The sequence below is a fragment of the Castor canadensis genome, chromosome 11 (genome assembly GCF_047511655.1).
Source record: "Castor canadensis chromosome 11, mCasCan1.hap1v2, whole genome shotgun sequence".
In the NCBI taxonomy this organism is placed as follows: Eukaryota; Metazoa; Chordata; class Mammalia; order Rodentia; family Castoridae; genus Castor; species Castor canadensis.
Genome location: NC_133396.1, coordinates 135,781,720 through 135,808,911, shown reverse-complemented (window position 1 = coordinate 135,808,911; position 27,192 = coordinate 135,781,720). Strand labels below are relative to the sequence as shown.

Below are 27,192 nucleotides of genomic sequence, written 5' to 3'. Positions count from 1 at the left end.
ACATTTGCTCAAAGGAAGGTGCTCGTGTACTCCTGATCAATATTCCTCAGTATTTTAAATTTTAAACCAGTAGTAAACATACAAAGTAATCATATTTAAATTTTATTTAATCATATTTATCTTTTATTTTATAAAAGATAGTGTATATTTATGGTTTACAACTTCATGGATGTTTTAATATGCATTACATTGAGGAATGATTAAATCAAGTTAATATTGATACCTCAAAAACTTACTTTTTGTTTTATTATATTTTATTTTATTTATTTTTGAAATAAAGTCTCAATATATAACCCAAGCTGGCCTTAAAATCACTATGCAGCCCAGAGTGGACTCAAATTTGTGATCCTCCTGCTTTAGCATCCCAAGTACAAAATCTTATTTGTTTGCAGTGAGAAAATCTAAAATTGTCTCTTTGACAATCTCCAATTAATAAAACATGTTATTATTACTAACTATACTCTTTGGGCTGGATAAAAGACATTCAGAATTTTTTTCTCCTGTATTAATGAAACTTTGTGTCTTTAACCAGCAGTACCCCATTTTCCTCACCCCCTCCTGAACCTGGTAATTACCTTTTACTCTCTATTTCTATTAGTAAAACTTTTTTGGATTCCACATAGATGCAAAATCATGCAGTACTTGTCATTTTGTGACTAGCATATTTTCTTTAATATAGTGTTTTCCAGGTCATCCAGGTTGTTGTAAATGACAGGATTTCCTTCTTTATTGAGGCTGAGTAGTATTCCACAGTGTATCTGAGTGTATATTTATATGTGTATAAGCACATACACAAACACACACATATATATATTTCTATATTTGTATATAAACACACACACATAACAAATTTGGAACATATCTTCTGCATACAGATTTTGTTTCCTTTCGAAATATACCCAGAAGTGGAATTCTTTGCTGATATGGGACCTCAATTTTCAATATTTTTTAGTTGTCTTCATACTACTTTTCATAGGCTGTAACAATTTGCTTTCCTACAAACAGTGAAGAAGAATTCCCATTTCTCTACTCTCTGACTACAAATAATCAGGCATGTACAAATTCCCTGACAGAATCCAAAATGATGATTTTAAGGAAGTTCATCTTACCGCAAGAGCACAGGGAAACATTAAGTGAGTATAATCAGTAAAACAACACACAAACAATATGAGATGCTTAGGAAGAAATTAAGGATACCATACATAGAGTTAGAGTAAGAAATGGAAAGAGATAATTGGTACAAATCAACACCAACAGAACCAGACAAAGCTACAGCTACACCAGGTAACATAGACTAGAAATCAAAGACATTTTATAAGAGGGGAGTTTGTGTCAACATCTCTGCCATATCTGAGTGTATTTCCGAAGTTTGTTTTGTCATTTTTAAATGATACATTGTGTCACTTGATATGCCCTATAATTTTTTTTTGAAACCCAAATATGATATGCTGGTTAAAGAAGCTGAGGTACCTTGCCTTTCTGTGTGAGGTGTCACATTTATCTGAATAGACTGTTTTTTCTGGAAAAATTGTGCTTAACTTTTGCTGGAACTGTATGTTGCAGGTTGAAATTTCCTCTCGGGTCTTTTTTTTTTTTTTTTTCTCTCCCCTGTTGTATATGATCTCTCTAGAAACTTCTTTCGAAACACTATCCGAGTACCTGTAACATCACAGTCATGGTCCTATGATTAGAGCTCAGCTTGAGTAGTGATGTTAGCACAACCTTGACACCCTGACTTCTGGGAGGAAGGATGTCTAGAGGTGCTACAGGTTTGTTAGGTTGTGATAAAACTCCAGTGGGTTAGACTCTAGTAAAATGATTTCCTTTACAGTTAGGTATTGTTAAGAACACAAAGAAAGTGCTGTGTGTGGATTCCAAAATAGCTATATCTTTCTTCTCTCTGCTAGAGGGAAGAGGGTTTTTTTCCTCCCCATGATCTTTACTATAAGAACCTCATTTGTCATAGGGCTTTTGGAAGTAAAACAAAAAAGTATAAGTACGGTAAGTAGGTGAAAACAGCTCCTCTTGGAGTCTTTAACTTTCAAATTTGTCCATCCTGAGACTCTCACAATTTCATAAAACGCAGTTTAAGTTTTCTGACAGATTTTACTTCCTGCAGAGGTTTTGTTTCTGATAAGCGTGATTGTTGGTGTCCCACTGTGTCTCCAATTCTGAGGTCAGCCTTTTGCCCAGCAACATTATTCTCTGATGGATCTTTCGAAAGATGAAAAGCTGATTTTTAGTTTGCTCTGCTTCGTATTATTGTGAAGACTGGACTGATGACTTCCAAGTTCATTAACATTTGACCTGGAAGGCAGGCATCTTTTCATTTTACATTTATATCAAGTGAAAACACAATCCAGCAATCCAACAAACAGGAAGTTTCATTCACTCCACACACTTTGTTTTGTACACTGATTTCCTAGATCAGCCAACATCTTCTGCCTCAATCCACAACCTAGAGTTCATCTGCTCATGCAACATAACTCTTTCCTGAATACTAAACCAAACAGACACTTTTTGACTCTTGTGTCATTTAACTTATGTATAGAATTTTCAGATATGAAAAATCATTGAGCAACTATTCTCTTGATACCATTTATTTTCTTCTTTTCTATCCTACAGTCTCTTTTAGCATTTTTAAGGCCTTAGTTTTAGTTTGTTTTTCTTTTTTCTTTCTTTTCTTGTGTGTGGTGTAAGAGACTGTGAACATGCTAAAAAGATGCTCTAATTCTGAGCTGTGTATGTCCCTAGACTTGTGTGTCTTCTTAACTTACCATCAACCTAGGAGGTTAGTTCTAAGTCTTTTTATTTTATATTCATCTCATAGGAGATCTCATATCCTTCTAAAGTATTGTTCACTAAATCCTCCTCCTCAGACCACAAGCTTGTTCTACTACATTTGTTTCTGATCTGAAAATGACATCACATGTCATCCTTTTGAATCTGAAAGTTGTTCATTCCTTGTAAAGAATAACAAAATAATTTTCATTTTATTTTATTTTGTTTAATTGTTGCATGTAATAATAAATAACCAAATTGCTGTAATATATTTTATTTAAGCTTGTGGTCATTAAAGTCACTTTAGTGATTTAAGCTCCTCTAAATATTATGGATTGATATCATACATTTCATTTAATCCTATACATACACACAATACATATCATGGAATTATTCTTAATGATCCACCTAAATAATAGCATATGAATGCAAAGCATTTTCAGGATAAAATTTAAATTCAAGAAAGGTAAGAACAGAACCCATAACTAAAAACTTAATATTAAGCCAAATCCTCACCACAGTAACAAATAATACACCTAAACTTTATGATGTAGAATTTCTGAGACAAGCCCACATTTTAATGCTTCCCAGGCAAAATTAAAATGTTTAAATCTAGTTTTTATTGTTCTTTAGAGAAAAGCCTACTATAAATTTGGAAACTAGTTTTTCACAAGCTAGAAATGGGACCCTAGTGCAACATGAAATTTGGTTCTGATTCAACAGATATTATCAAAACCTGCATTCTTTATCTTACAGGATACCTAAATTCATTCTTCTGACAATCCTCATGACTTACTATTCCCTTGGGGGTTTTGATACTTTGTGTACCTCTGTGGTTTTATACAATTATAACAAAGCTCTTTCTTGTGTGTGTGTATGTGCAGCAACAGCATCTGCAAACAGTACTTGTCTGTGCTGTTTATAAACTCTGGTAGAGAAGTATAGAAGTCATGACTCTGTCCCAAAGGTACTTACAAGGCCTTCCCTGGGCACAGTGCCAGGCTGGGTACCACCTCCAGGAGGGCTGACTGCAATGCCAGCCTTCTTTGCTTTCAAAAACCACACTACATTTTTAAACGGAATGACTACTTCCAGACTAAAACCACAAGAAAAATTTCTCATTCAAAATCAGTTATAAATTAGGAATTCTTAAGAGCTGAAACTAAGAACCTTATTTTTAGGAGTATGAGGAGCACCATCAGTTGAACAAGTACAAATGTTCCACTTCAATGTCCTTGTCCTCATCTTGATTCACTGGGATACAACATTTGCTAGTTGATCAAGACTTTGTCAGTTTGTCAAGCAGAACTTTCTGAGTAATACAGCTACTGCCTAAATACATTCCATACATCTAGAAACTATACATCTTTACATTTCAAATATCTTAATACGTCTATAATGTAATATACTTTTGGTATAGTTCACATTTCACAATGAAATCATGTATTCTAATATTCTAATTGCGCCAGAAAGTCAGTATTCTTGCAGCAAATGCACTGAGGCCACATGGTAGTTGATTTCAGAGCAACTATCCCCAGACTCCACTATACCCCAGACCAGCATTCATGTCAGGATTTCAACATTAAGACAAATGGAGGTGGGGAAGATTTTCCAACTCAGACAGAAGATGCATATTACAAAAGTGAATTTATGAAATAGTATGACTGTAACAATGATTTTGGGTGCAGTTGTCTCGTAATGGATGAATAGGAGCTTCAAGACTCCTTCTGAAACAGTGAAGCAATGGTATGTGAGGGAGGAAAGAGAGAGGAGGTGGGAACAGAAGTGAGTACAGAGTTCTTTGTCACCAACAAATTCTCTTGCATATGCAGGAGGCACTTTCTGGAGGGACTAAGGTTTCTGAAATGAGCCCTGAAGATGGTTAGAAGGGCAGCTATTCAACAAATGTTTGAAATAGTATCACAGTAAGAGATTTAGTCATCTTCACCAAGCATCTCCGATGGAGTTCTTTTTCTCCATTGCAACTCAAAAAGAATAGAATTTGAAGATCTGTGAGACATTTGCTGCTGAAATGTTTTAAACAATATAAATCTGATTAATATGTTCTTCCACACAGATCATACTAAATTTTCTCATAAAGCATGAGAAACTAAAAGATATGTTATAATATTTCACATTAACTTAAAGACATTGTGGGCAGATGCATCACTAGGTTACAGTGGTGAGTGAGGGTGCAGAATATTGAAAAGCTTCCTGGAGCCAAATGCAAAATCCATTTTTATAAGTTCACTCCCCCTACCCTACAGATCAGTGTCAAGAAGAAACTACCAAAGTCAGAACCCCAGAAGAAGCAGTTAGAATCACAACAGTGGAAGTGGAAAACTTGCTTTAAAATATTCTTAGGATATAGCAATGCAGTCTTCAAAAATTAGAATATAGAGGTGCAAGAGGGAGAAGAATCACGAATGATTCACCACTTCCTTCCCAGCTGAAAACATAGAGTAAAGGAAAGAGCTAACAGAACATTCTAGCTGTTCCAGATACCCAGAAGTTAAAAGCAACTTAATTTGGTAGAAATGGAGATCAAATTCATGAATAACAAATTGCCTAGGAGGTATTTTTTTTTTTATACAGAAGATATGCGTTCAGGATTCACACTACAAGGAAAAGTTAAAGCTGATCATGGAAAATATGGGTTATGATGAAATGAGTCCAATAGCTAAAATGACAGCTTATGAAAACTAGCAACTTCCATGCACTTGCAGAACCTCCACTGACCTTTGTCAAGAGCGATAAGGATGATCCATGAAGTGAGATGAGACATCCAAATATGGCTGCAAAATCTTTGTTTTACCAAGTTTTCAGTTACTCTTTGTAAGCTCAACACAGATTCAGTTAGCATGCTGAAAGGTAATGAAATTGTGTTGACTTATCCAATCCTGAAGCTATCAAATTAACAGAACTCCAAGCACAATGATCAGAAAATCAGTTTATAAGTTCCTTTGATTATTATTGTATGTATGCCATTTAAGACTTCCTTGCTGCACGATTAGAAAAGAATCTGAATTATTTGTTTGCTCTATATAAGTTCAGCAATGATTTTTATCTTGCAGAATTAGTATATTAATAAAATTAACGTATTTATTTTGATATTAGATTGTATTTTTAACCTAGAATAACATAAGCTGTCCTGTAATATTATAGCATCAATAAATTAATTAGCAATTTTATCTCAAAGAGTTATTTTTATAATAAAAGTATTTTCAACAGATGTTATTTCCTAAAGCAAGTAGTTAACACTGTATATATGAAAATGCCTTCCATTACTGTCTGTTTTATGTTCTTTTAAATATTGAAATTCTTTACTTATTTTATTTTATTGTTTTAGCGGCACTGGGTTTTGAACTCAGGGCCTCACTGTATTACATATTTCAAGATGAAATAATTCAGACTCTGTCTCTAGGAATTGGCCACTGAATAAAGAGACATTTATCATCTTCAGATGCTTTTAATAGGTTTTAAGTTCTTGTCTTACCTTATCAAAAACAAGGAGCATAAAGGATAAATTCTTTAGTTCACTTGTGAGGAAAAGCTGTGAGACAGTGTGCTTAATTATGTAAATATATAGGACAAATCACCAATAATCAGAAAGCAGTCATTCTGAAGAACAATAAAATAAACAAGTGAGACTCTTAGGTTAATAAAAATGTCACATGCTATTACATTAATGGGACTGTAGATAAAATGTACAGCCGATTGATTTCTTTTTAGTCCTAAACCTCATTATTGATTATTAAAGTGTCAAATCAGCACACTTCTCTTTTCTTGCTTTGCATGAAACCTTTGAGATAGCAATTATTTAAAAATGTCTCAGAGGATGCAGCCTGATTACTAAAACATGTTTTACCATATATGAATAAAAATGTAAAATATTCAGAAAGTCAGTGATGAACTGACTTTGTTGGCATTTAGTCTACATAAGTCTTATAGACATAGGTTATGTAGAAGTGAATTTGTTATCTAATATCATCCAAAAGTGGCTTATCATTTATGAGAAAGGCTTTACTAGGAAAGGCTTTCCCATTATTGCCCTTAAAAATGGAGAAAAGAGCCAGGTTTGGTGGCATATACCTCTAAGTGGATTGCTCTGGAAGTGAATCAAGAAGATAGAGATAAAAAGCATGGCTATACAGACAGTTCAAAGCCACCTTGGGCAACATAGCAAGAACCATTCTCAAAAATAAGTAAGCATATAAATAAGTGATAAAATATTTTCTAATCCTTGAGTATATGGTTCATGGTCTAGAATAAATGATCTATTTATTTATTTGGGGGATATTGATTAATTCACTTCTTATGAGGATTTGAAGTTATCAGTTGAGCTACTAGTATGCATGCTGAGACTCAGGCTGGGGCATCTGTACAGCACTAGAGAATTTCAACACAGAAATACAATCATGCAGAGCTAAGTGTTTCTCTAACATTATTCAAGGGCTTTGGGAGATGTAGTTCAGTGGTAGAGGGCTTGTCTAATATACGTGTGGCCCTAGGCTAGAACCCAAACACCATATAAATAAAAACCATGTTTTTCTCTTAATTAATTAATTTTTGTGTTTGAAAAGTATAAATGGGCCTGTCAATATCCAATTATGCTTATCCAGAAAATGATTACTTACGTGATATAACTGTAGACTATAGGCATGAACTAAACCCCTAGCAATACTTGGGACTGACAGAGATGATGGGGAGAAAAGCTTTTGGAAAATTGGTGGTGAGGGAGAGCAGAAGGACTGTGTAGGAGATAAAATGTCACATGAATATTCAGCACACCTTCTCAATCATAACTACACCCTGCATCTTCAGTTACAGTCTTATCTTCGACATGACTTTATTTCCTGGAAGAGAAAAGACAGAGCTTTATGCCAGGGTCTGCCAGAAAGCACATAAAAAGAGTCATGAGATAATAAACATGGCACTCTTTTGAAACTGTGAGGAGTAAATGTCTTGTCCAGGTTGGGAAGTCAATTATTTGTAGTAACTTAGTCTAAATATGCAAGAGCATAAAATTGACCTGTGTTACAAGTTAGGTTGCTTATGTCCCTCAGCATAAGATGCTCATACAGTATCATTTTCACTACAGTGAGTCAACAATCCATTCACCCCATGATTTCTACTACCTCAGTCTCACAATAGCACAAGAGCTTGGAATTAGATACTCCAGTAGGAGGTCTATTTTGCATTCTTTGTTATATTTCATTGCTAGAAGGGATAATCCTTCAAAAGTAAACTTTCTTGAAATTGCATTGCTGATCTAATTATGAAACCTTGTGTTTTAAGAAATTACAATTTAGTCTAAAATGAAGAAGAAGTAATGCTGTAATGAATTAACTAGACAATTAAAGATATAGTTCTGAGCACTTAATAATATCAGTTACCCCTTTATGTGTTGGGAATATTTTGTAGAATAAAACTGGCAAAGATTCCTGTGTACGTGGAGCTTATATTCTACTGAGAGGAGACAGGAAATAAAAAGCAAAATTCTTAAGTAAAAAGATTAAAAATTAAATTGAATTGAGATAAATATTTTTGGGAAAATAAAATAGAGGCAAAATACAAGAAAGACAATTCATAGATTTATATAGAGTAAGACACATTGAGAAGGCAATATTTGAGCAAAGAAAAGTTGAAAATAGTCATATGTATATAATATGGAGGAGAGATGCTCCTATCTGTGGGAACATCCAGTACGAATGTTATGTGTCAACAGAGTGGTTGGAGCGTTAAAAGAACATCAAAGAGGCCATAATGGCTGCACTAGAATGAAAAAAGACATAGCTCACAAGGGACTAGATAGTGTAGATTCTTCTATATCATTATGAAACATTTGGATTTAGTTCTATGAAAAATATAGATCCATTGGAGGAATTTGGATAGAGATTCATATGATCTAGGTTAGTTAGTAATAGGATCACACTAATTTATTAATTATTTATTAATATGATCTAAATAGATATTAATAGTTGATCTATTAAGAGTAAGGTCTATGGAGACAAAGATAGAAGTAGAGAAAATAGTAGGAAGTCTCTGAAATAATCTAGACCAGAAGTAAGGGTGAGTCAGACCAAGGGAGTATTTGTTTCGAAAGGGTAAAGGGATCAGATACTGGATTTGCTTCTTAGGACCAATGGATTCCCTGATGGATAAGATAAGAGTATGGGAAAGAGGAGTTAAGTAAGATTGCAAGCATTTTGTCCATAAGGATGTAATTATCATTATTTTAGGTATAGAAGATTGTGAGGATTTGGAGAGAGATACATCAAGTTGACATGTGGAGTTTGAAATGTCTTCTAGATCTCCAAGTGGAATATCAGATCTGAAATTCCCTATAGTACAGCCTGTCAAGATAAGTATCTGGTTGAAACCTCCAGCAGTGACTGCAGATAGAGAAGTGTAGAGGCCAAGCCCTCTAACATTAAAACTTCTGGGAGAAGAAGATAAATAAACTAAAATGATGTATAAGAATTTAGTATGAACCAAAGTTATTCTTCTGGCTTCTGTTATCACCTTACTCGGTTGGCATTGCTCACTGAACATAAAGGGTGTTGGTCTCCTTCAATTATTTTCAATAATGTATAGGACTGTGGGATGAAGAGAGTGTTAGAATGCAAACCAACAGCAATTCCCTGAAAGCCAAGTAAATTTCTGGGGTTATAGGATGTTCATCACATTAAATGCTACTCACTAATGATGCAAAAATGATAAAATCTGAGATTTCATCATTCATAATTATATGAAAGACTGCAGAAAAGCTTAGGAAAATACCAAGAAAAGATTTAAGTGAGAAGTAGGAATAAAGGTTGAGACAGAGGTCATTCATTAAGAGTTTTGCTGAAAGTGAGAGCAAATAAAGTAATAAAGAACACAGGAAGAATGAAAGTGAAATAAAAGCATTATTTTTCATAAAAAAGTAGAATATGAAATGCTATGTGCTGACTGATATGATTAAATAGAAAAGGGAAAATGAGGAAGGTAGAAAAGGGGAAAAGAAGTTGAGAAGTATCTTGAGTTGGCATGGTAAGAATGAACTTATGCACAAGCAAGAATGATGCCCATACATACGAACAAGAAAGGTCACAATATAGTGAGTGCTAAGGTTCAAATATCACCTCTGAAACTCTGGTAGAACTTTAATATAGCTTATGACAGCATCAACTGGTGATTTGGCAATGGGAGCTTTGCCCTTGTGGGGAATTAATGTCCTTATTATGGGAGTAATTTCTTCATAAAATAAATTTAGCTTACACTCTTTGTATGCTTGTTCTCTCTCAATGCACAAAGGTCAAGGGTCACAAGGTTTCTTCCTTCTGTAATGGGACAACAGAATAAATTGGCCACTGCCATTTTATTTTGGACAACATAAACACCAAGAACCATGAGAAATAGGTCCTAATGGTTTATAAATAACAAAGTGTGTGCTATTCTGTTTTAGTAGCTCAAAACAAATTAAGGAAAAGAGTAAAAGGCAGGTAGGTGGAGAGTTTGATATTGTACTTAATGGAGATGTTCCTATAATTGCTTCAATTATTTTCATAGATGTAGGGAGCAAGGTAAACTATTGAGAGTAATGGAGTAGTGATGGGTTTAGAAGATTGTAGAAGAATGTGGTAGTCAAGCAGGCAAGTGGGAGGGTGAATGGATTTGAGAGATAAACAGTGCCAATTGTTCTATTGGTATTCAAGTTACACAGTTAAATAGGAAACATGGCTTTTGTCTTAAATTTCTTTTTCAGGCACACTCAGCTTCATGGGCACAGATGTAGGACAGACAGAAGATTTTTTTTTTCTGGAGTTGTTATTTAGTTAAGGCAATGCAATGAAGCAAAAGTGGGGGAAGAAGTAGAAAGTGTATTTAAGAGAGTCCTTTTAAGGGTTGATTATTCTAAGTGGATTTGAGTGGGTTTATTCACATGCCTCACCTGCCAAAATGGAATTTCCTGAAGAGCAAAATGCTAATGTGTGGCTGGCTCTCAAGCAAAATTGAAAAATTTGTGGAGGAAAAGAAACTATGGCATTTTTAAGAACCAGAGAAGAGGATTTCAGGTAGTGGTTACTATATGATCTCAAATGTTGTCAAATTACTAGGAATTGAGTGAGCTGATGAATGGTACTCCCTTAGGAATTATGTATTGTTTGAAATCAACAAAATAATTGTGTTAATAAGTTCTTGGTTCTGTGACAAAATAGCTGAGAATAATAACTTATAGGATGAAAGATATATGTTGGCCTCACAGTTTCAGAGATTTCAATCCAAGGTCAGCAGGATCCACTGCCTTGTAACTGAGGCAAGTAAGAAAGAAAGAGCATGTAGCAGAGAAGGACACTGACCTGACAGACATGGAGAAGTAGAGAAAGGAAGGAACAAGGAAAAGATACCCTTCAATGATACTCCCCAAATAACTGGTAACAACATTTCAGTATTGAAATTTTAATAGAACCTATTGAATTATTCAGCTTAAGCTCCTTTGTTAACAAGAATAAGAAACCATATCCATATAAGTAGATTATAGTGGATATTGTTCTGTCATCCATGAAATTTGCAAAACTGACAAAAGTGACATGCTTAGATCCAGTCCTTTCAAGGGTAGATAATATATACTGTTCTTTGCAAAGCTATAAAAACACAATTCTCCCATCTTGCCCAAATTTGTAATTTATTTTCTGTTCTCTCACTTAGGGACAGCACATGGTTGAGGTGATAATGGAAGCTGGAAGCATGAGCTTGTCATGGTGAGCTGAAGGCCACATATATATCATTGATTGAGTAAGGATTATAATAAATAGTATCTACCTTCTTATTAGAAATCTTGTGCAAGCCAAATTTGAAATTCCAATGAATAATCATGTATATATGCATTTATACATTTATTTACACATAAATATATGCCTATGTTTATATAAATGAATATTCATATATTTATATAGAAACTCATCCATATTTATACATATGTTTTTTTCCCTATAAGAAAGAAGTCACCATGAGAAGACTTGTATAAAAAAGATCACATACATATGCAATAGATTTCAGAAAAAAAAATCAATGGACTATTAGAAATTGCGGAAGTTAGAATTTCTCTTTGTCACAGTAAAATATATATTGGTGTTTTTTGGGTGGTGGTATTGAGATTTAAAAATCTATAAACACATTACATAGGGTAACACAGCAAGTGGATGAGTCAGGATTCCAGTCTACACAGTGGAGTTTGCTCTCTTTTGGTTGATTGCTAGAGAACAAAATATGAACATGAACCAATCTGTTAGACTGTGTAAGCTGCATAGTAAATGCGACCTTATTGTAGAAGTCCACGACTAATGATTCCTCTACAACAGAAGGCAAAACTCTGGGGAGGGGCCCTGTGAAGGCTGACTTTACCTGAAGACCACAGTGTCCATTCAGTAAGGGACAGAGTCACAGCGTGGGTTACATCTGAAAGGAGGAAGGAACATGGCTGAGAACTTATGCTCACAGTTCATGATTTATGCTACACAACATTAAATAGTGATACAAGTATCGTGTATCTGACCCTACACATTTCACCGCTACTCATTTATAATGCTTCTTATGATGTCAAGCAAACTATATCAAGTTGGACTATATTTGTGAGGCTAAATGACAGAAGTGGTACTTAAGAAAAGTGGCTAACACATCTCAATTTATCAAAAGCATGGGGTCAAGTCACAAGAAAATCCCCATAACAATTTTAAGTAAAGTTCTTTTAAATAAAATTTTTAGAAACAAATTTTAATCTTTAGGAAAAATAATAGATAGGGTGAATAGACCTCTAGACTTGAAGTAAGTGAATGATAAAGATGAATATGAATCACATATTTTCTTCCTACTACTTCCTACTACTTATAACAGATTAGTCCTAAGGTATGACATTAGGATACCAAGTTTTCTTGGGTTGGGGGTGTTTTTGCAGTGACTCAGGTAAAGAAAACTGGACTGGGCCAGTAAAATGGAAAATCATTCCAAACTCCAAATTTTGAAGTTCTTGCTTCTTCATTTAGTCTTCCATAGTCAAATAGCTCATCACAAAACCAAATGTGATTTGACTGTTTTTTTGGCAAGAGGAGTGGTACTACCTGCACAAATAGGACAAAGGGGTAAATCAATTAATCTCATAAGAATAATGGACACAATAAGGCAATGATATCAAAGATATCACAACTCTAATATGAAAGTTACTGAGCTAAGCAGGTTGCAAAAAAAATGATTAATCCTTCTAGGTTCACTAATATCTCAGAGGCAGGAAAACCTAAACAAAAATTTCATTATAGTCAGTTTTGTAATTATTCAGATGTCTTATTTATGTTCTTTATTCTCTATTTTCATTCTTATGCATTTCTTGCTATGATTATCTAAAATAAGGATAAAGTGGGAAAGAGAGCAAGTGAGATTCGGGTCAGCCATTCTGCCATTGCTAATAGTGCCATTGGTAACTTTATGATTTAGTTTTCTGGATAGTAATTATTTCCCTAGGGCACTGCATAATTTTTAGTGACATGAAAGTAGAAATGTAGTTGTTAAGGTAACCCAACTTATAATTTGTTGCATGATTTAAGTCTCAGGCATTTTATTTTTGATTATCTAAACTTGGCTGCAGAAAGGTTGTCAAAGTAGATGTCAACCATTCTAGGAGGAAATTGTCAAAGAATACTACTGTGCAGCACCCACCAACTGTTTGAAAAAAGAAAACTATTGGCAGTGTAATCAAAATTTTATATAAATATTATGAGTTTAACCTCAATAATGCACCAGGGGTAGGTTTTTTTGCTTATCAGAATATTAGTCTGTAAAATTATTTTCATTGAAGGTACTGTGAACTTCTAGTTTCCAAAGTTTTTAAATAACAAAATATAATGATTTTTTAACTTTAGCTTTAAAATTTTTTTCTTAACCAGACATGCACCAGTAAACAGAAATGGATATACAGGCAATGAATTGCTGAGGGCACTGTGCAAAGCTAAGCTGTATTCAAGGAAGTAAGTGGTACTGGTGAGAAGCCTATCTTCTCATTTTCCATAATGTTTTAATACTTAATCAACATTCTTGACTTTTCAAGAAAAAACTATTTAAATGAAAATTTGTAATCAGTAACAGTTAATTATTGTATTTTATTTAAATTTTATTTTATTCATATGTGCATACATTTGGGTCATTTCTCCCCCCTTCCCCACACCCCCGCTCCCTCCCTTACTCTCCCTTACCCCTCGTTACCAGGCAGAACTTATTTTGCCCTTATCTCTAATTTTGTTGAAGAGAGAGTATAGGCAATAATAGGAAGGAACAAGGGGTTTTGCTGGTTGAGATAAGGATGGCTATACAGGGCATTGACTCACATTGATTTCCTGTGTGTGTGTGTTACCTTCTAGGTTAATTCTTTTTGATCTCACCTTTTCTCTAATTCCTGGTCCCCTTTTCCTATTGGCCTCAGTTGCTTTAAAGTATCTGCTTTAGTTTCTCTGCATTGAGGGCAACAAATGCTATCTAGTTTTTTAGGTGTTTTACCTATCCTCACCCCTCCCTTGTGTGCTCTCGCTTTATTATGTGATCTTGATGCTACTATTTCGTTCATTGCCAATGGTTTCCATTCTGAGGAACAACCAAGTTAGACAGCCCTAATACCTTGGACTATATACAAAACAGCGACTACAAGTTCTATGTTTTTCATTTGATATTCCCAATAAAAAACTATCTTCTTTTCATCACTTTTTAAAAAAAAATCGACTGTTTTTGTTGTGTAAATTAAAATGAAATAGGTTAAACTGTGAGGGTTACACATCACTTTCTTCCTCTTTTTATTGCTGAAAAGTATTACATTGTATGACTGTATCACAGTACATAGATATTGTTATGATTTGGACATAAAGTACCACCTAAAAAGATTCAAGTATTTAAGACTTAGTCCCAAGATGGTAGTATTATTTTGAGAGGTTCTGGAAGCATACAGAAGATATCTAGCTGAAGGAAGTAGGTCATTGGGGAAATTCCCTTAGGGACCATGTCTTGTCCCTGACCTTTCTGCTCTCTTTGCCTCCTGCCCACCACAAGGTGAGCTGTTTTGCTATACCACATCTCGCTGCCTTGATATTCTTCTTCACCGTGGGCCCGTAAGTAATGACAAGGACTATGTGTTGAAATTTCTGAAACCATGAGCCAAAGTAATCTTTCCTCCTTTAACTTGTTTATGTTAGGAATTTTGTCACAGTGATGAAAGTCTGAGAAATACAGATAACTATGATTTACAATGCACAGTGATAAAATTCAAGCATTGCTTACTGGAATAAATGTTAACACAACACGGGATTTTAGTCAACTCTTACTTGCTCAATTGTATTGAATCTCAAATACATCATATCTGAGATAAGAGGAGAAATAAGAACAGAATAGGAAACACAAAAGGGAACATACATTAAAAATGCTTGGACATCAACAAAGAGACACTTAAATTTACACACAGTGATATTAGTTACACTTGCTCCCTCTCATGGTTAACATCATCTAAAGCAATATTTAAAAATATTTTGTTTTAAAAGTAACTATTAGTACACTTTCTCACCAATAACTGTAGTGTCAATTTTCCTTCCTAAAGCCAGACCAAGATGTGAATTTTCTATACCTTTACATAGTCTATAGCTTAGATAACACTAGGCTAAACAAAGTGATTTGAGCATTAAATATGTTAATGCAGAAATCAGTCTATTTTATAATTAAACAGGATGGAAGCTCACAATAAATATTACTACTCCCCTTTTTCTTCTCCCATTTTGGCTATGTTTGTCTTGGAATTTTTAAAATAAAATGCCTAAATTTTTCTACCATTAATAAATTCATCGTTGTTCTTGCAAACAGGTTTGGGACACCATATACAATCCTTTATTAATGCATATAGATATATGTACATACGTATATTTCTTGATTCCAGTTTACTCGCTTCAAGCTCTGTTATGCAGGTACATGATCAGGTTCAATTAAACAAAATGGATATTTTCTAAAGATTATTTGAATTACAGCACAAATGGGATCATTTTCTAGAGGTTATATAGATCATCTTTAAAAGCACTCAGCATATTGTACTTGTTATTTTAATGGAGTTTAAAGCAAAAATAATCACATATTTGAATTTGAGCCTGTTTTTAGTCATTAATTTTATTATTTTACATTAGCAATTATTGCAAAATATGTCATTGGCTTGACTATTATAGTAAATGGTGCCTTATTTTAATTGAATATAGATAAATTTATAATGTAAACTGTGTGCACATTATAATCTTTATTATCAACAAGGGGTATTTCATGACAAAATTCTATTGGGTTGATTGCTAATCTTTTTAAAGTTTGCAACCAAAATTTTGTAATTCTACTTGTAATAAATGAAATATTAATGAGTAGAAATATTAATATTTTTCAAGAAATGTTTCCTTATTTAAAAGAATAATAAATGCATCAACATGTACTATAAAACTAATTCTACTTATTATAAAACTATATTCCTTTGTTGAAAAATAGTCTCATCTCTCAGGCATAAACAAGAAAGGAAACACTGATTTTAAAACTAATAAAAATTGACAAAATAATATATAGGATAATGTGAATTGCAAAGTGTTGAGATTATTCATCAATGAAAAGATCACATTATATAAAAGCAAAATTTCCCAAATATAATAGTTTCCAATAGTCTACCACATGGGATGCATAGAGTAAGACAATCTGCTAGTCACAGGAGGTTTAGAATGTAGTTCTGAATGTTTGAGAGGAGACAGTCTTAGCAGAGACTCTTTAGATATATGTGGGACATACAAAAATGCAAATAATTTAAGGCTAAAAGTGAAATTCCTAAGCATTTGCTCAGTATAAGGTCTATGATTGTCTAGAGATTTGTATAAAAAGATCAAAATGATGAGGTGATTATGCACAGATTCAAAATTTCAATCATGCCATCTGTAGGTGGTCTCAATAATGAGTTCTTCATTGCCTAAAGGGAATGAAGAATCAGCAGGCTGGTTTCTTGTGAAATTAGAGGAAATGGTATATGTATGGATGGTTTCTCTAGTCATGAAATTAACTTTTGTTATCATATCTTTCAAAAAATTACCTCTTTTAAACATGAAAATATTTTGTATAAAACTAAGAGGTTATTTTCAATGTCAGTTACATATTCTGTGACTAAATATATAAATATGTATCTGAAATTGTACAAATTATACATGGCCCTCACCTTCTAAATGTAGCCTTACTTTACAAATACCTTATTCACTGACAGATTTTAAAACAGGTATAGAGAAAGCAGCAGCCAACGTGCCCATCTTCTCTAACTTCTTACTGTGTCCACCAGACAGCAGAGTGCACACGGTCGATCGATCACCAGACAATTGTTGAACCTCAGCCTAAGTCATTGGATGGAAGGCTGTTATGGATTACAATTATCATTCTGAAAAACTCAGAATATCTTTAAGTAGATCTTTAAGCTTGGGTCTCTTGGAGGAATGAGCACATATCCACTGCTTTAATAATTAATGCATTCCTTGGAGCCTTTTCAGTGAGTGGAGCCACTCAAATGCTTCCGTGTTTGCAGGATAAAAAGTAATGATTTAACAGAACAGTGTTGGTCACAGGTCAGTAGCAAGGGGAATAGTGCATACTAAAATAAACTCAGAGATTTTGGCGAGCACTTTAAACCTTGGGCTGAACAGCAATCCTAGTGAATATAAACAGATATTATACTGCGTACAATTTTTGTTTTAGTTATAAATAGCAATTATTTGTGCTCCTAGAAGAAGCATAAATAACAAGAATGACAGCAGTGTCACAATGATGGCTGGGAAGGATTGGGAACACCCTTTGGTACATATTATCCATGAAATGATATAATGTTATTAGAGTATCCAAGTTAGTAAAACTGAATATTACAAATTCCCAAGCAACTTATACTCTAGAAAGGAAAAAAGATTGCAATCATACAAAGATTCCTTATACTCTAGAAAGGAAAAAAGATTGCAATCATACAAAATGTTCAGTTAAATCTAGTTAAAAAAAAAAAGAAAACCCCTGGTATGAATAGAAAACAAGTAGAACCCTATTTAATTTTAACTAGTTATTGCAAAAATCACTTTAAGCCAAGCATGTTGGCTTATACCTGTAAACCTAGCTCTTAGGGAGGCAATAATTGGTAGGATGATGGTTTGAAGACAAAATTCTTGAGAGACCCCCATCTCAACTGATTAAAAGCTGAGCATTGTGGTACATACCTGTCATGCTACAAAGAAAGCATAAATAGGATTGCTATCAAGGCTGGACAGGCACAAATACTAGACCTTATTTGAAACATTTCTAAAGCAAAAAGACGAGGGTGTGTCTCAAGTAGTAGAGTATCTGACTGCCAAGAGTAAGGCCCTGAGTTCAAACCCCAGTTCATCATCCCCCCCAAAAAAATCCAACAGTCGCTTTAAATACAAATGGTTTAAATGCATGAATTAAAAGAAAGAGAATGACAGAGTGTATTTAGAAAAGACTCAACTTTATAAGGTTAATCTACAGGAAATCCACTTCAAATGTAAAGATGCCAGTAGATTAAAAAGATACACTCCTGCTTTTAGAAAGAAAGAATGTTATACTTTTCCTTGTTACTCAGTGTAAATAGCCAATAATGATGGAATGCCAAACTATACAAATGAAAAAAAAAATCCTTAATGGAAACATGTTTTTTCTGGCTATATGAACAAGAAAGGGACAGCCTAATAAGAGGGAAGGTTTAGTTAAACAACACCCTAATCAGTCACAAATACCGCAGCAACAAATAGTGAGTGGGGAGCTTAGACTGTGTCTTCATGAGATTGTATCAGGCTGCCTCTGACATTATTGCCACGGTGTTGAGAAATCACTCCCAGCAGAAGAGGACTCTTGTAGGTCATTGCTATCAGTAAGGTTCTTCTCCCACTGTGGTGTCAGTGGATACCTTGTTAAGAGCTAAGACTTGTTCACACTCTCAGTTAGTATGTGGTTCTCTTCATTCTTCCAGGTGTCCATGGAAGCCTAGAAGAGAGTCAAAGCTTTTTATATTGCTCAGTAGAAACAATATCAGATCACAATAATGTCAGTGGGGGCCACATGAGGAGCACAAATTCCCATGCCAGATCAGAGGAAATGAAAGCACATACACGCCACCACTCCCCGCCCCCACTGCACACACAAAGTTTCAGAGAATAGAAAAGAAGATAAAAAAGAAGAAAATGCAGGTTTTAGAATTGGATATTGAACATCTGAAATACAACTCTTAATCACTGGAAATCTCATGAAGGGAAAGAAAAAAAATCAGTGACTCAGAATAATTGCTCAATCTCAAAAATAGAGAACAATTACCAGCAAGGACTTAATGACTCAACATGTATCAACTGAAATATAGCAGCAACCTAGAATTCTATCAACACCACTATGGGGGCAGTAATGAGTGAGGGAGCACCTCTTTTCTCTCCCATGTTAAAAATTCCAGTTTAAAGCTGAGAGCCAGTGGCTCACGCCTATAATCTTAACATTTCAGGAGGCAAAGATCAGGAGGATCAAAGTTCCAAGCCAGCACTGGCAAATAGTTCATGAGACCCTATTTTGAAAAACCTTCACAAAAATAGCGCTGGTGGAGTGGCTCAAGGTGAAGACTCTGAGTTCAAGCCCAGTACTGCAAAAAAATTTAAAAAAAGAAAATTCCCAGTTTAAACAGAAGCCATAAATAAGATCCAGAATCTCACATGTAATACAAAAACATGCAGCTCTCAATCTTTGAATATAAAAGAGTGAAATTTCAAAACAAATGAAACTAGCCAATCATAATAACCAACACCAGGAAGATGGAAATGTCTGACAAGATAAAAGCAACGAACATTTAAAATGTCTCAGGTGCCAAATACAAATTAATGAATCATATGAAAAATTAAAGCCCTCACCAGCAATAAAAATGAACAGAAATTTCTAATCCTATACCTGGAGATGATATCCTTTAAGAATAAAGGAGAGAACTGAAGTCATGGCTCAAGCAGTAAAGAACATGCATTGTAAGCACTAAGCCCTGAATTCAAACCCTTGTCCCACCAAAAACAAAACAAAGGATGTAGGGCAAATTCAGACACCCACGTACCCTAAAAGAATGTCTAAAACATGGCAGGCAAAGAAAACAGAAAGACTGACAGAGGAACATTTAAATACTAATATGTCAATAGCCACATTAAATGCACATGGCCTGTAGACATCATTCATTATTTAAAAATAATTTTTCATAGAGTGGATTAAAAAACATAAGCCCTATTTGCTGCCTATAAGAAATCATCCTAAAAGTGAAAACTCAGTAAATATAAGGGATTTCAAATGATCAAAAAGAAGTGGAAACAGCTACATCATTATCAAACAAACTTGACTGCAGAACAGACAGAGAGAGAGAGAGAGTGAGAGAGAGAGAAGAAAGACTGTGAATATAGGTATTAATCCAACAGGAAGATGTAGAAAATTTATAGAAGTATGTAACACTTCATATGTCTGTATATTTCCACTTTTTACCAAGTTCTAAAGAAACCACCAATAGCTGGGCACTTTGGCTTGTATCTGTAATCCCAGCTACAAGGGAGGCATAGATAGTAAGATCACAATCTGAGGCATACCCAGGCAAAAAAATGTGAGCTTCATCTGAATACTAAAGCGAAAAATGATCAGGGCTCCAGTGATAGAGAGCTTGCCTAACAAGCTCAGGTCCCTTAGTTCAAATCTAGTACTGCCAAAACAAAGCAAAACAACAATCACAATGTTTGCATTGAAGTATATATGTAGGTTTGATAATATACATTCATCCATCAACTGCAACACAGGTGTGTTCTAAAATCATCCCAGGAAGTGTAGTAGAGGTTGATACACCTGCACCCCAAATTGTAAACTTAACTGTCGGGACATAGGAATGGGAACACCAATGCCAACTGTTCCAATGACTGAAGTGAAAACCATCAAGACCCAGCCTCCAAAGACACTCACTAGAATCTCCACCAACCCCAAGCCCTGTGTTAGTCTGGTACTTGCTTTCAAGCTCAGATTGGCCCAGTTGTAATGGAGTACCTGATATGTGAGGTTCTGGAGGAAATAGGAAAAGATATTCACCTTACTGTCTTCATCATCTGTCATCCAGCTGTTTTCCAACACCATTGAAATTTGGACAGTGACTGAAATAATACTGACCTCTGTATTGAGAACAAGTTGTATAGCCCTACTGAAGAGTTCCATTTTGTTCTACCTTTTTTCAAATTACCCATCTTTCTTTCTTCTCTTTCTTCCCTTTTCCTATTTCTCCTTCTTGCCCTATAGTTTTTTCTTTCTCTCATTGTCAGTTCTTGCTTTTATCTGTTGTCTGTGGCCACTTCAATAAAAATGTTTCTCTGCATGATGGATGCTTTTTGTTTTTTCAGTACTGAAGTTTGAATACAGGGCCTCACACTTGCTAAGCAGACCTTCTACTACTTGAGCCACTCTGTCAGTCCTATGATGGTGTTTTAAAATCACCAGCATTTATGCAAGAGTCAAAGACATACATCTTTTACTTCAGAGCACCTGGAGCTGTATTCATATGGGAGTTTTCAAAGTGCTTTGAAGGCGCATGGCAGTTCTCCCCTGAAGGGGAAAGTTCAGCATATTCTGCAATAGCAGGGTTTGAAAAGCACACAAGAGAGGAGTGTCATCTGCAAATGTAGTCACCTGCAGCCTTGTTGCATCAAGAGCCACAGAGCCAGGCATGGTTGGCGTCAGGGATCTAGCAGAGCCTGGTGCAGGTCAGGGAGGCAGTGCCACCTCTGGTGGGCTAACTGTCCTTTCACTTTCAGCACAGTTAAGAAGCTGCTACATCAGCAGATTCTGTGCAAGGCAAAAAGGGAGGTTCCTTAGAACACAGTGTTGAGAGAAGACAGAGCTTTGATTTATGCTCATTGTTTAGTCAGTTTAAATAGACTACATTCAGAACCAATGATGCCAGCAATAATTATTGTTTTGCAATGCTTACTAGGTGATTTTTGTTGGTTTCAGCCCAGGTTCCTCTCACAGCCACTCTGTTAGCTATAATAGTAGATCTATTGCTTTAACTTTTCAGTACCTCTGCTTTCTCGTCTGTAAAACAAGAATAGTAATAATGCTAACATCACAGAATTATTGTTAAAATAGAATTAAGTGTGATAAAGTCCTCAATTAAGATTAACTAAGTTTCCCATTGCTCAAAATTCACTAGGACAGGTATAATTTTACAAGAGAAAAATATGTACATATTATATACATGTAAATAGAGACAACATAACTCGAGTGAATATTAATATTTTAATCCTCAAAATACATTAGAAAAGCTATAATCTATACAAAAATATATTTATGTATGATGAGTCCTTAAGACTAACTACTATTTTAATCCTCTAAATATAGGAAATGTATAATTTTTATAAATACAGAAACTGATATATATACATATAAATTTATACATATATAGAAGGTATCTTTTAAAGTTTCTACAGAATTCATTGTTTTTTTAATATCAAAATGTATTTCATTCTGAACGTCTTTCAGATCTGATTCAAATTATGGTTTTAACAGCAATATAATTCAAGGAGAAAATGCAGTAATAACAATGAAAAATAAGAAAGGATAAAAGGGGGGTCGGGGACAAACCATTGTGATGTGGAAGCAAAGTACATCCTAAGTGGAATGACCATAGTCCAGGACACCACAGAACATCTACCTCAGCCTTCCTTACTCAATAATCATGAAAACTGAATACAGTTCTTTTAACATGTTCCCAAATCTTCCATGGCTGGTTTATATCTTCACAACAGTTTTAAATAACTAGATAACTAAAGGACTGCTGCAGACACTTTAACTCAGTGCTATACACAGGCTCACAGAGATAGACCCAAAGAATCTATAAAGATCAAAACAAAATCATTGTAGCTACAATGTCAAAGACAAGAAAAAAAAATTACTTCTGTATTCAAGGATTGCAGAGTTGCAAAATGCAGTTTGCATGTTTTTGTTTGCAGTGTTTTTCAGATAAATTTGTACTATGCCTTATTAAGCTTTAACCCAGGTCCTTAAACATTTGTAGGGTCCCACCTGTTCCTTTTGCCCTAACCATGAAACACAGAGTGCCTTAACCAGGTACTGAATGCATTTTCCTGCTGGTTCAAGCCTACTAGGAGATCTTGAGCCTTCCCAGGCACTCATAAAAGGGTTTAGGCATTGCCTAAAACATCCAAAGAAATTAATCTTGGCCTGAAGCCACTTTTCTGAAAACCTCATAAAAATTGCTGGGTTAGTCAGCTTTCCATTGCTATAATAAATACCTAAAATAAGTCAACTTAAAAAGAGGAAAGGTATAGTTTATTTGGATCACAGCTTTGGGGGTTTCAGATCACAGTCAGTTGGTCCAGTTGCTTCTGATCCTATAGCAAGGCAGCACATCACGGTCAGGAGCACAAGGTAGAGCACAGCTGCTCATTTTGTGGCGTCAGGAAGTAAAAGAGAGGGGAAGGCCATGGTGCCAATATTCCCTCCAAAGGCACCCCCACTCCAGTCCCTTAAATTTCTTCCATTAGACTTTACTTCCTAAAGGATTTACCAACTCCTAATAAAGCCAACCTGAGGACCAAGCCTTTAACATGTGGCCCTTAAGGGTACAATCCAGGTCCAAACTATAACAATGCCATTCTCTGATGCCCTCTTGTGGATATACCATGGGAACATGCCTTCCTTGAGAACATAACAGCAGCATTAAGTTAATTACCCCAACATTGCTTGGGTCTAATCACAGTCACATTTAGTGCTTCTCTCTTTGTATGAATTTCGCCTCTGGGTGCTTTGGGCACCCTTCTTTGTCCCCACTTTTAGAGCACCTCCAGGTGAACATTTAGCCTGGAGGAAGGACCACTGGATTACATTCTATCTCTTTGACAGTCAGGATCCCTGGGATGTAAAAGCACTAAACTCTGCTCCAAAGGATTTTTCTACAACACTATGAAGCAATCATGTCAGAAAACACCTTCTCAAATCCCAAAGAAAATAATCTAGAGATGAAACATTGTCTAGTGCACTGATCCAGAAATAAGCCCTCCTAAGGGCATATTTTTAAAAGTTAATCAATATCCACCCAATCCCTTACTTGTATATAATTCCAGAAACTCCAAATAATCTTTTACGTTCTCCATTCTCCCTAATAGAAAAGCTGACTCTAATTAGATACATTGCATTTAGATTAATGTGAATAATAATTCAGGAGAAGGGATTGATTAAAATAAACAGGAAAATATTCTCAATAAATTTTGTTATTTTGTATCTCCATTGCTTCCTAATAGGAATTGTTAGACAAGTTTTAAATTCCCCAAAGAAATTTAGACAGTAAGGTTTTAACAATGGAGTCAGCATGGTAGGTACTGCATCTGTGGTGAATTGGACTAAGATTATATCATTTTTGAATACTCCCTTGCTATATTTTATAGTTATCTTATTGCTTAATTGAAAGAAATTTTGAAAATGAAACCAAAATTCAAAAGAATACAAAATTTTATAATAACCAATATATACTACATATTAAGGCCTGGCATCTTTTATCACACCATAAAATAATTTAGTTTTCCTTTGTGCAATCTTCATTTTCATCATGAAAATTAGAGAGGGACAAGTATATTTTATAAAAGAGATAAAACGAACCTCACATTTCCAATGAAATACATGTAATCACATTCTGTCTCAAGATAGTTAAGTTTCTAGGAGATTTTCTATGCTGTTTAAACACATATTCCACTAATAAAATGAAGAACCAAATATTTATGAAAAGCTACAATTTGCCAGATTGCAATAAGAACCAAATGTGCTAACATCAATTACAAATGACTCTTGTCCTGAAGAGATCCGATTCCAGTTGCTGAGAAAGACACTTGAAGGAATAATTACAATCCATTGTGTTAAAGGATATGGTTAATTAAAAAACAGAAAGTTCCATGGGAAGTAGACGGAATTGCCTCACAAATTAAGAGCGAGTGATATTCTTAAAATAATTAGCTCTTGTGGAAGGAGACAAGAGGAGACATTTCCAAATGGGGAGCAGGAAGAAATTTAAATATACAACATGGTGATTGTACATTGGAAAAGTCCATGAGACCACAAGGAAGCCTGACATGTGCAATGCAGTTGCAGTAAGGAATGGTAACACGATGGCAGAATTTCAGTTTTGTGGGCCAGGGGCCATCAAGCCTGTCTGAAATCTTTTCTGGTTTACCAATGTCATATTCCAACAACGCTTGGAGATGTGCCTGTAACAGTCAAGACTCTGCCTTTGCTCTAGGTTACTTTACACTGACTTGAACGATTGCTCCCAATAGAGAGGAGGATGGGAACACTCATTTAAGGAGGAAAATAGAGGATCTAGTAATGATGGATAATCATGTTAATTGATTGTGGCTTGTATATTTCCATAAGCCTGGCAAGGGAGAAATTCCCTTAACACCTCTGACAACAGTAATCACAAGAGTATAAAGTCACTTCTTACCACAGAGAAGACAGAGGTTGAGTTTCTTATAAACATTGATGGGATTTTTCACTCCAACAATGTATGTATGTGTTTGAGAGACTGTATATTTTTTAATAAGAACTTCAATCTCCAATTAAAAAAAAAAAACTAGTCTAGGTATGGTGGCTTACACATGCCAGCAATCCCAACTACTAGGGAGACAAAAATCAGGAGGATCATGGTCCCAGGCCAGTCCCCCATTTCCACGAAAGAGCAGGGCATGGGGCCATGCAAAGGTCATCTCAGCTGGCAAGAAGCATAGGTAGGAGGACTGTAGTTAGTCCAGACGGGTCCAGGCAAACAAGCAACACCCTATCTGAAAAATAAGCCGAAAGAGCTGGGGTATGTGACTCATGTGGTAAAGGCCCTTCCCATCAAGCAGGGTGCCCTGAGTTCAAACCCCAGTACCCCCAAAACAAAACAGCAGCAAAAAACCCCACTGTGTCTACAAAACTGTGTAACAATTTACTCAATGACATTCTGCATTCATATTTTCTTCTCTGTGAATTGCAAGTATTTGTGTTACGATTTTGATCACTATTGCTACTACTAATAATGTGACCTAGCAACTTTGCATTTTAAATATATCGCTTACTAAAAATACTTTGAGCAGTGCTTTTTACAGAGTAAGCAGTTCATAAGTGGTATTCTTTTAATTTATTAATATTGTTATGTTAAGGAAACTTTTACTTTTGCCTACATGCCGATGGCTTCCTACCACTTTTCATTAAAATGGGAACCATAATTTGGAGTATAAAAGTGGGACGATTCTGATCCTAGTCTCTCTTTGGACATACCCTCTGGTAGTAGATGCATACAGGTTTTAATTTTAGGAAAATGATACCTGTGAGCCTGCATATAGTATTATATAAACAAATAATTGTGAGCAGAATTTAGAGGGAAAATAATAATTAAGACATATAAAAAACCTAAACTGAGGCAGTAGATTGAGGGTGGCCGTGGCTGGAGCAAATTTTGGTTATAAGTTCCAACCAAAGAGGTCTAATGGATGAGGTGGGTAAGGGCACTTTGCCAGGAAGCAAACTCTCTAAAACTGAGGATATTTCCTATTTTATGAAATATAGTTGAGATATAAAATTGCCTGGGGTATAGTTGCTACTTACTAAATGTTCTTTAATAAACATTAAGTTTAAGGAATTATCTCATATGAAATAGAGACCAAACATAATTCAAGTGAGAAGATCATTGAGCTATATTTTGGATGATTTAGGTATGGAATGATTTGGAAGAAGTCCAAAATCAGATGATACTTAAAGTCTTTTAAAGGACTACATATAATCAATACCACAGATTTTGACATCACTTTAATCTCAGTGCTGAAGTGGTGAGAGCAGATGGTGTAAGTGGGTGATCTAAACTAATTCTTCAATTTTAAATGGAAAGTTTCACAATGTAATTTTTGAAGGTACTCACTGAGCAAATTCTATTAATGTTCTGTTTTTATCACCCACATATGGTGGAATTAGAATTCTTTTGTTGCAGACTTAGAAGTGGATTTGTGGACCATTTCATTTGAAGTATGATACTTCACCTGTGCAGAACTAATTTTTCTCCTCCGAGACATAAAATCCTCTCAAACTTGTACTCATGTTGTAAAGATAAAATGAATTTTACAGGGAAAATGCTGAAAAGTTAAAATTTTGGTTTTAAAAAGAAATTAAAATTAGAATATGATAAGCAATGATGGAATAGGACATAATGCTAATACTTAGCAGGCTAAAACCAAACAATTTGTTTGCATTACCTGTTATCTTTCCTCAATTCCTTTGGCTTGCTTATCCTGTGTCATTGGTCCAATT

General features: G+C 34.9%; 1 long non-coding RNA gene across 2 annotated transcripts; it reads right to left on the bottom strand.

The window, feature by feature from the left end:
• Window positions 1-236: 236 nt before the first annotated feature.
• LOC141414125 (uncharacterized) lies at window positions 237-17,289 on the bottom strand. 2 transcript variants are annotated; one of them, XR_012439215.1, is made up of 6 exons: window positions 17,021-17,289; window positions 12,172-12,225; window positions 10,045-10,106; window positions 7,573-7,637; window positions 5,521-5,645; window positions 237-2,307 (listed from the first exon to the last, which is right to left on the bottom strand). It is a non-coding gene; the product is annotated as an uncharacterized lncRNA (long non-coding RNA). The 2 variants fall into 2 exon arrangements; XR_012439214.1 differs by having other exon boundaries at window positions 17,051-17,289.
• Window positions 17,290-27,192: the final 9,903 nt, after the last annotated feature.